A 10,225-nucleotide genomic window follows, 5' to 3' on the forward strand; every position below is an offset into this window, starting at 1 on the left:
TAGATACTTCATTTGTGGGAATTCAAGTTCTCCATCAACAAGAGGAAGAGGAAGATGAAAACAGAACCAGAAGAGGCAGGAGTTAACACCTGTACAGTGGTCAGCCCCAGTATGTTCAGCCATAAAAGCCAACAGTAACTGTACCTAGTCCGGTATTTGTCACACTTTAGGAACTTTTACTCAGCCCTGTGCCCATTCCCTTCTATCACCTCTTAAGTCTTGATCTAAATTTTAAATCCTTAAAGTGGCCAGCAACTTAAGATCTATAGGGGCAGGAGACCAAGAATGGAAAGATAGTTATGCAGCAGCCTGGATGGGAGGGGAGTTGAGGGGACAATGGATACTTGTATATGTATGGCTGAGTCCCTTTGCTGTTCACTTAAAACTATCTCAACATTGTTAATTGGCTATATCCCAATACAAAAGTTGTTTGTTTGTTTTTTTAAGAAAATAATACAGTGCTTAACCAGATAGACCCAACTGCATTCTGCCACAGCAGTGGTATTGTTGACATAATTGGTTTTGTATTGTAGTATTATATATTTATAAACATATCTTCCTTTAGAAGTACCAGCTTAAAAAAATTAAAAAGAATGGAAAGAAAAGAGCTGTTACAAGGTTTTCATATGCTACTCAGACCAAATTTATCATTTTTTTTGAAATCAGAATTTAGGACTTGGAAGATGAAATTTTAGATATGCAGCTGATGGCATTTTTTTAAGAGGAAACGACTGAATTAACTCTACTTTTAAATCTCAATTTAAACATTAAAAAATCTTGGGGCAAAGAGAAACTACAATTTGCTACAATGACTTTCTGAAAAGATGTTATAAAACAAACAGGAACTGCTTATGCTGGTAGATCTGAAAAGCCACACTCCATCACCTGCCTTAAACTTCCTGAAGTCCAGCCGTGGTCCTTAGCCCCAACACCCGGGGAGGGGGCGGGGGTAGTCCTACTGAATCAGGCCCAAGAAGTACTGGGGAAAGCCTTGACTGAGATCCACAAACCAACCATTCCCTAGAAAGGATAATTCCTCCCTTTTCAAAGTGAGAAAAACTAGCCTACAATGATGTGAATATTTTTGTATTTCATAACAGATCCTGCAAAAGGGGCTTTTAAAATTGCACAATTCACTCTGTGGTATATTGGGTTGGCCAAAAGTTCATTCAGGTTTCCTGTAACAGCGTATGGGAAAACCCGAATGAACTTTTGGCCAACCCAATAGTTCTCTAAGGTCAAAATGGGGCCCAGAGAAGCCTCAAGCCTCTGAGAGCAACTCAGGAGCTAAAGAAAATCCTAATTCCTAAGGGAAAGTTCCTGAGGTATTCTTTGACTAAAAACATTACCTGGTTTGGAATAAGACTGAGATGTGAGAGGAAAAAAACTAAATTCCCCGCATGTAACTGTTACCAAAGGCCCATAATAAGAAATTTGTGCTTTTTCTTCCCAATACAAAACTGCACACCTACCACAAAATCTTGGGTCACATTTTAGGTGAAACGATCTCCATCAATTATTCTTTCTCTGCTACAAAATTACAGATACTCAAAATATTTAATCCAAAATTTTAATGGGAAAGTAGTGCCTTCCAATATTGGAAAACTTAAAACCCTTGCTGATTGTTTTCTACCCTTGGGAAAGGATGCACGACATAGAGGAAATGAAGTCCAGAATCTCTCTCAAACCAATTTTATTTTATTTGGTTAATTTCATTCTTGCTTTCAAATCCCAGTGAATAGAGAAAGCAGGTGTCTGCCTCACTAATCATAGCCCTGGGTTTAATAACTCAAAGTTGGGTCTCCTAAGATAAAGTCTCTAAGGAAAACACTTAATGTAGAATATGACAAGCTTTCCCTAATGAGCAATTCAGTGAGAATTTTGCAGCATCCCTGGAGACAAAGGGAGGTACTTTGGAGTATTGTAAACCACGGCTAGAGATCACAGACTCCCTCTGAACTTGCCCACAAGCACCTGTTCAGGAAGGATACTGATCGTCTCAAAGCTGTCAAAGGAAGAAATCTCAGTCTTTTTCTTGGAAATTCACTCCTAGACACATTTTACATATACGTCACTTAGCACAGTGGCAAGCACATAAGTAGGCGAGATACAACACTGACGTTATGTAGCTTGTACTTTTCTGGAAAATGCCCTTTCAGGGGTAAAGATGAAGGTGATCACCCTGCCGCCCAAACACGTCCTGGGTTCCTTCCTCAGTTTCTCCTTCTTCCAGATTCTTTTGTCCGGTTTTTCTGAAGATAAATTAATAAAAGTAGTCTAGGCACACAAGACTATGATATTAGAGATAAGCAGAAACAGAAATAAAACAAATTACAACCACTGCATAGTTCCTAGTCATTTATTAGCGTAGAATTTTCTGCAGGTTGGTGACCATTTTACAGGTTGAAAAAAATTAACTTCAAGGCAGTATAAACAATTTCCTCAAAGTTGGTATTGTAGCAGATCTGTGTGTTATCAATTCATTTTCACACAAAACTACTGGAAATTTGTTTGGGACATTTCCAGTCAACCACTGGCTGAAATGGATACGAGCCATCCTTTTAGCTGCTAACTGTAATGAGGTGTAGCAGTTTGAGACGATGACGCCCATTGCACAGCAATGCTGAAGTTAATGATCTACACCTTCCCAAACTGTCCTGACACCCTAACCACTGTTCTGTGAGTTATGGGCTGTGGAATAAACAACTGGGACCCTAATATGCTAATACTGCACAGAATACTGGAATTAAAAGTCCAAGCAGCAGTCGCTCCCAGCCTTTTGATTTCACAGACCACTATAAAAATCTCTCGGGATGGCAAGCTTTTTATTTTTACCAAATAAGGGCATAGAGTAGACAATTTTTTTTAACTGAAAAAATATTTTGAAGTCATTATACCGTCTTTTCTTTTTCCTGTTTTGCCTCAGATCAACACCCTTCTGCTGGTCATTCAGCAACGGTGGGTTGAGACTTCCAGCACCAAGCCTAACCTTGCACTTAGGGTCCACAGGTCACAGCTTATGCACACTGACCCATAGCACGGTCGATTCCAGACAGGGCTCTTTCCTTATTCCTTCAAACTACAAATCCCACCTCCATCCCACGCCTACTGACTCACTGCCACCGTTAACTTGGATCCACCCCACTCCTACCAGCTCACTACCACCGTTCACTTGGAGACAGAAATTTCACAAACCCCTAATTGAGGCCATGGCATTTACAGCTCTTTTTGTTCCTTTCCTTTAACTTTCAGGTATTTTATTTAACAAAAGTATTACTAAAAAGCTCCTTCAGGGGACAAAGCTACTTTATTTGGACAAAATTTGCTACATATACAGAAAAACTTGAGATGTATTTCCAGTCAGCCCAATCCCAATCATTTGGTAATTACAGCCAAAAGTTTGGAAACTCTTACTGGAGACATGACCTGTTTACAATATTTTTATTTTATGTGGAAAACACACACACACGAGCAGCTTCTACTAATATCTGTACATTTTATGAGAAGTGAAAATAGTTTCATGCTATAAAAGTTTACTCAAAAACAATTTCAAACTATTAGGCTTTAAATAATGAGATGATTTAATTTTATTAGAATAACAGTCAGAATATTATATTCAGTATATACTCTTCTACATAAAACACATTTGCATGTGTTTCTGAAAGCTACTTGTAAAAAAAAAATTGTTTAGAGGTACTATCTATCACATTTTGAAAATGCCCGGGTACTTTGGCAGTATTTTCTAAGCATTATGTTAATTTGTGTATTTTTTTAAAATAAGACAAAACTGGATGGTCAATACGGGTTTGTGTATTGTTCTAAAATCTGGCATATTCTTTGACAAAGTTTATTGATGTTGTTTTCTCTGCACATGATTTGTTTTACTAGCATCTGGGGGAAACATGGATCTCTTCTAACTTTCTCACTAACTCATGACTCCAGGAACCAGCAAGCTTACAGAGAAGTCAGACTGGCTCATCCTGTGCCTGAGGTGAGATGAAGTTCATTCCTGGCTCTCAGGAGGACTGAGGGACAGTGGCCAGCCACACCCGACTGAGCACAATCAGAGATGCCTGCCAACAACACAGCTAAGAAGCTCTCTTTAAGATACTATGGACTTTTACAGGCAAATCTTAGATAGCCAAGAGTGCTAAGTCGGCCTCTATTCTACTTCCCCACAGGAACACGCAGGGAGGGAGATGGAAATGCAAGGACACAAGGAGACGCCTTCAGAGTAAAGCAGCAGGAACCTCCCGTTGCAGGCGGAACAAAATACGACAAGAGGGAAGAAGCCTGGACAGTGTGGTTATATAATTCTATCCTGACCTAAGACAAAGGGGCAGAAATTGGGCTATGTTTAGAAGAGTTGAAAAGGAAATGGAATAAAATTACCCAGGAAGGAGAAGTGGAGCAGACTTAACAGATCTGATCAATTCTGGAATCCTTTATACTCAATGCTTTCCCCACATTTAGGTCAAGAGTTCAGAAACGAAAGGACAGAGACCAAGCATCAGAGCACAGATGAACTTAGGCTCTTCCGTCAGGGCAGGTGAAATTGAGAGCACATATTGTAAAATCCAAACACTATATTCCAAAAGGAACACAGAAACACCTTTGAATGCATGACATCTAACTTTAGTCAGGCTGAAAGAGCCAGGCTCCCTCCACCAGTGTGAACGATCAAGAGTCAGCTGTCCTGGTGGCAATGTTTTAGAGGCTAGAGTTGTGCTTTTCTTAGTCAAGATACATTTTATCTGTCTACAGGTCCAGTTCACAGAAGACATTCAAATTATGTTTCACGTACAAAAGCAGTGAAGTCTAAGGTGTTTCCAGTGTGCTGTGCTGTGATATGATGATCTTCCATCTTTCTACTCATCCCAAAATTACTTTCTTCAGATTTCTTATTTTTCAAGGATGACCTTCTCAGTGGAGTTGTATTTTGCAGAAAAGTCCCAATGTACACTGTAATGAGCAGTTGGTCTGACATTCCAAAATGGAGATGAGAGCTACTAAAAATGGAATTTTTTTCAAAACACACTGCTAATTTAAGATAAACCCAAGTATTTGGAGTCAAAACATAAACTGAAGGCAGTTTCCTCTAAAGTTATAAATAGATTAATAAAATTCAGAAATAATCATACACTCAAGAAAACCTGCAAGGAATAAAGAACGAAGTATCTCAACAATCTTCCTGAAAATGTGCTACAAATTTCAGCGTCACAAATAACAGAATCCCACATTTCCAGTCACTGTGTTCATTTGAAGTACACATTTCATTTGTACTATGAATGTGATATCCTAAAACATGAGAAAAAGTCACATGTAGGTAGAAAATCTTTATAATAATTAAAAATTTTAGAGGAAGTATGCTTATTTTTTAAAACAAAACATTAATATTCAATTTACTATGAAATAAATGCCCCTAAGCCAGCAGGAGGTAGGTACTACCTAGGAGGGTGGTCCCACACCTGATGCCTCAGGCCCTGTTCTTACCATCTGCACCTTCTCGCAGCCCTCTGCAGAAGGCTTTTCCACCATGACGTCACAAAGCTCTGCACTTGTGGCTTCAACAGTTCAGTGGGCACGGCGGTAAGTATCCTTCAGGATCTGGTGCTCCATTCAAAGGTGACAACTACTGATGGAGAGTGACAACAAAGCTGGAACAAGGTCAGGTGTAAAGTGAAGATGGTCTTTAAGATCAGGGCTTCCTGGATGACAACCAACCTCTACACTCAGAAACTGTAGTTTTGTCGTGAAAATGATCCAAAGCTTTCTTCTGATCTTCCAAACAGGGTCTAAAACGTCCAAAATACAGACAGCCGTCGTCTGAGGCTCACTGTCGTGTGTGTGCTGCTGAGTATTGGCTCTCCCCACATATCTAATCGACCTTGGGTAACTGAGTCAGCCTCTGAGCCTCACAGTGATGTGCACGGCTGTGACGAGCAGCGAGCCAAGGACGTACAGACCTTCCCGTGGGACATACACACTAGAAAGGCTACTGTCGTACAACTGAGGCCAACGTAAAACAAATTTAGGTTTCATTTAGAAGTTTCTAGAAGGCAACCATCAAATACTGACTATATTCATGCCATCAACTCTCCACTATGTTCAGGATTCTACAATAGTTCTTGAAATTATACAACAGGGACAAAAGACCCGCTTTTATGGTATTTTCTCTAATATTTAAGACATTTTAAATTAAGCTAATCCTTGAGCCACATGCCCATTCATAACATACCAAAATGAAATCAAACTCATTACTAGGAAACACACTTGTATTTCCCAATATCACCTGACACTATCTTTAAAATAATAGTATGCCAGTGAGAACTACTCAAATTAACATCAGAATGTCTACCCTTCAGGAGATTTCCCATACTATCTCATAATCTCCAGGAAACCAATTCCCTGCCTTCAAGCATCTTAGCTTGGTTATATAAGAGCTTACCCCTCCCCTCATCCCCACCATCATCTTTATTCTTAGGCTCTTAAGTTTTTCCCTCTCTTGGGTCTCTTTCATTTGTACTCACAGTGTTCAGAATCTAAGAAGGTCTTTAAAATATTCATTCCAGTAGGGACCAAGTCTTTTCCTGGCTAATTCCTTTGGGATATATCAAATGCCTAGGCCCAGTCAATACTGTGGCTAGGATTGGCTAAGAAGAAACACCTCTATTGACAAAAGTATCACAGAAGGACCATTTTTTTAAAAAGTCAGTTGTAATGGGAAAGCAGCAAAATAGGCAATACATATTTAGGTTAAAATGTAACTTGATTTTTAAAAATTCTGATTTTTTCATTGTGCCATTTATTAAATATGTATCAGCCAATTCCTATTAAACCAAGCAAAGCAAAGGGAAGGAGGATGCAGATACAGGATAAACTGTGTACTTTATACAGTTTATCAGGTTCTATACGCCTTCTAATAGAAATGTTATCAAAATTTCTGTTCTACCAATTTCTGTATTACTGGATTATCTACTAATAATAAAACTTGGAATAAATAATTAACACCCTACTGAGCTAGCACTCAGTCTCTAAAGTTCCTTGAATTCTCCTCATCCTTTCCCTTTAATCTTTTTTCAATTGCTCTGAATAAGGTCTTAAAAAAAATCAACCTTTCCCCAGTTTTGGTCAAAAGAAAAGGGAGGCAATCATATTTGACCATCAATATAACTACCCATCCCATAATGCTTAAATCTCTTAATCCCAGCAGGACAAGCCAGAGAGGACCACCACCAATCATGGCACTGCAGTCATCCAAAGAACGCCTGATTCTCCTATCAAACGCCAGTTCTCCACCCATCCCTTTGGTGAGAATGCTCTAGTTCACACTCTGGGTCTACTTCAGAGTAACCCCCAGTTTTAAAACAGTGCACGTGGAATACAGGCAGCATTCCCGTTTTAAGGGAAATAGTCCTTCTTGGAAAGTCAAGTTTTGTTCCTTCTCCTTTTCTTTCACACAGTCTGTTTCCTGGCCATTTTCCTTTCCTAATTCATTCATTCAACAACAAGGAGACAGAAGCAGGCGAAACCGAGCGGCTCCTTTCCCTCTTTATTGGCACTTCCGTCCCACATGATGATATCTAATTTCAAAACTGGCAGCATTTTGCCACTGGTGTATCTGGATATATTGGGTAGAATTTGCATTTCCTGCTATGACCATGCTAAGGCCATTTCCAGGTTGAAGTTTTGTAATTACTACCTTTAGGACTGTCGCCTGACAATTATTTCATCTTTCTCCTCCTGATCAAGAATCACCTCTGACTAAGGAAGTGACACTACATGAGGTAGAGAGAAAGGCAAAAAAGCTGATCAAATTGGCATGGGAAGATTATATAAACTGCCTGGGAGAATACAAGGTCCATAAAACCCCCCAAATCTTCAAAAGATAACTGTCTCCAGAGTATGACATTGATACTAACAGCTGAGAATTTGAGACATGCATGCTAACTTAGAAATACAAAATTATAACGCCTATTCTTCTATATGTTTTATTAAATCTATTGATTCACCTAGTAAGTTATTATATATACAAAAACAACAATTTCCAGAGTTTCTAAATATTTCCAACATATTCAACTTAGGGATCCAAGATTCTGAACATGCCATCACCAAAAAAAATTGCAAACCTAAAAAACAAAAAGGAAAAAAAATTAAACAATGTCAAAAGGAAAAGATTTTCTTAGAAAAGGTCAGTATTTTATAATTTTCAAAATGACATTTTAAACTTAATGCTTTTCCCCCCATTTACAGTTATAAGTTTTTAAAGACTAACATCAAAGTTCTCCTTAATAACAAGGCTGTTTACTTACAACAAAATAAATACTGAACTATACTCATGCACGTTACCTATTTAAATATTTACTGGGTCAAAATACCTTCATATTTACAATTTGAAAATATAAAGTGGTACTGGTTTTGGCTTTTTCTTTTTTTAAGCTATCATTAAGGTAACAAACATTCAGATGCATAAATGAAAGTTTTTATCTCCTTCTTATGTAACTCACCTTGGAAACTATGTTTTAGCCAGTTAACAGTGGTTAAAGTCTTCGTACTTCTACTACACTAGCTTTTAGCACGTGAAATAAGAAAGATGACCTTCAAAGTTCTTGTAAACTCAAAAAGGATCTATCTATATAGGATTTATTTGAAAAAGAAAAACAATTTTGTTTTGGAAAATTTAAGACATGGTTATTTTTAACCAGTAATTCTCATAAAAACATTAATACAAAAAATGAACTATAGGAACAATTCTCCTAATTACAGGTTTAAAAACCATGCTATTTAGGCCAGCCTATTTAATGATTCCATAGAAAATTGAAAGTTCAGAGTTCACATTTCCAAAAGAAGAGGAAAACAACAAATAAGTAAACAAAATAAAACAAAAGGAAACAATCTATTGTATACTGCTTTTTTTTAGAACAAGGCTAGGCTGAATTATTTAAGTATAAATTGAGCTCACAGATATAAGCTTATTGCACTCTGGATTAGCCAAAACAATGCCTGGATTTACGTAACATGTAAATAAGTTTATCATCACAGAAGGTCATATAACATGAAATAGAAGAATATATTTTATAAGTTTTAGGTCATTCTCAACATCTGACAAAATACTATCCATAAAATACTATTTGTGATACTATTTGTGAGAAAATACTGTTTGTAGGGAAATTAGGTGATGTTTAGAACTATACTATAACTGAGTCTCTAGAAGAAAACATGAAAATAAACACGAGTTAAAAAAAATAATTCTTAATGCTGTCAGTATTTTAGAATTTGCCCTCTGTATTACTCTCTGGAATAGAATGACTATTTCATTTCCTCAGCATCTCATCAATTAAACAAACCGATATATAATTTATTTAGACTAAATGTAAGTAAATTTATAATATTTTTGCTATTAATGCCATTACATGTAGTAGAGGAAATGAAATAACATAAAGAACCACTTACTCTGAAAAAGTAGCTAAGTATAAGATCTGAATTTTAGCCAGGGATCTGCTGAGATTCCATTCTGGGGGGGGTCTGGAAGGATCAGGTCTAGGAATTGCCTGCTACATCAACACATTTAACAGGACATGGTCCATCGGAATAAACTTAATAAAGAGAGCCTCTACACCCCCCTAAAATGTTTTACTATAATAGAGTGCTGCTATCATAAAATATATTTTGAACTAAGATACATGCAATAATTGGAGCAGAGTTAACTGATAGAACTAACACTCTTAATGGGCACTTCACATTAAAAAAAAAAAACAAAAACACATACATGCATAAAACATCAAAATTCTTTATAACAGAAAAACCTGTGGCAAGAATTTTTACTATCTAGTCTGAAAAACTTGTTAAATCCACAGTTCCTTTTGAGAGCAGACTATATTGGATTTCAAAGGGGGGAAAATTATTTCAATCTGCAAATACCTACCAGTCTGAGGTGCTTTCCTATAATAAACATTTTGCTGCTACTTAAGTAGCTCACAAGATCTCAATTTTTTCAAAGTATGTTTAATCAACTCTAAAAGGTTTAATTGATATATGGTTTTATATAATTAATCCTTTTGCTATTAAACACTTGAACCAGTTTAGTTAGGGTGCTAGCATGTTGTTTAACATCTTTTGTTCACAACTTACAAAAAAAATTAAGCTTGTAAAGAAAGGAATTGGGGTAGGAGAGGAGAGACAGAAAAACATGAAGGCCTCTCTTTGTCTCAGGCTTTGCCATTAC

At 37.2% G+C, this 10,225-nt stretch overlaps 1 protein-coding gene and 1 long non-coding RNA gene across 2 annotated transcripts in view; both read right to left on the bottom strand.

Moving 5' to 3' along the window:
* Nucleotides 1–10,225, bottom strand: part of XKR6 (XK related 6) — a 266,199-nt gene that overhangs the window by 164,546 nt on the left and 91,428 nt on the right. The window lies entirely within an intron of this gene.
* The window catches only part of LOC109562786 (uncharacterized), a 98,028-nt gene continuing 90,146 nt past the window's right edge, over nt 2,344–10,225 (bottom strand). The window contains exon 2 of the long non-coding RNA XR_011567993.1: nt 2,344–8,129. This is a non-coding gene — a long non-coding RNA (uncharacterized lncRNA). The remainder of the gene's footprint in view (nt 8,130–10,225) is intronic.

This window comes from Bos indicus, chromosome 8 (assembly GCF_029378745.1).
Source record: "Bos indicus isolate NIAB-ARS_2022 breed Sahiwal x Tharparkar chromosome 8, NIAB-ARS_B.indTharparkar_mat_pri_1.0, whole genome shotgun sequence".
NCBI lineage: Eukaryota > Metazoa > Chordata > Mammalia > Artiodactyla > Bovidae > Bos > Bos indicus.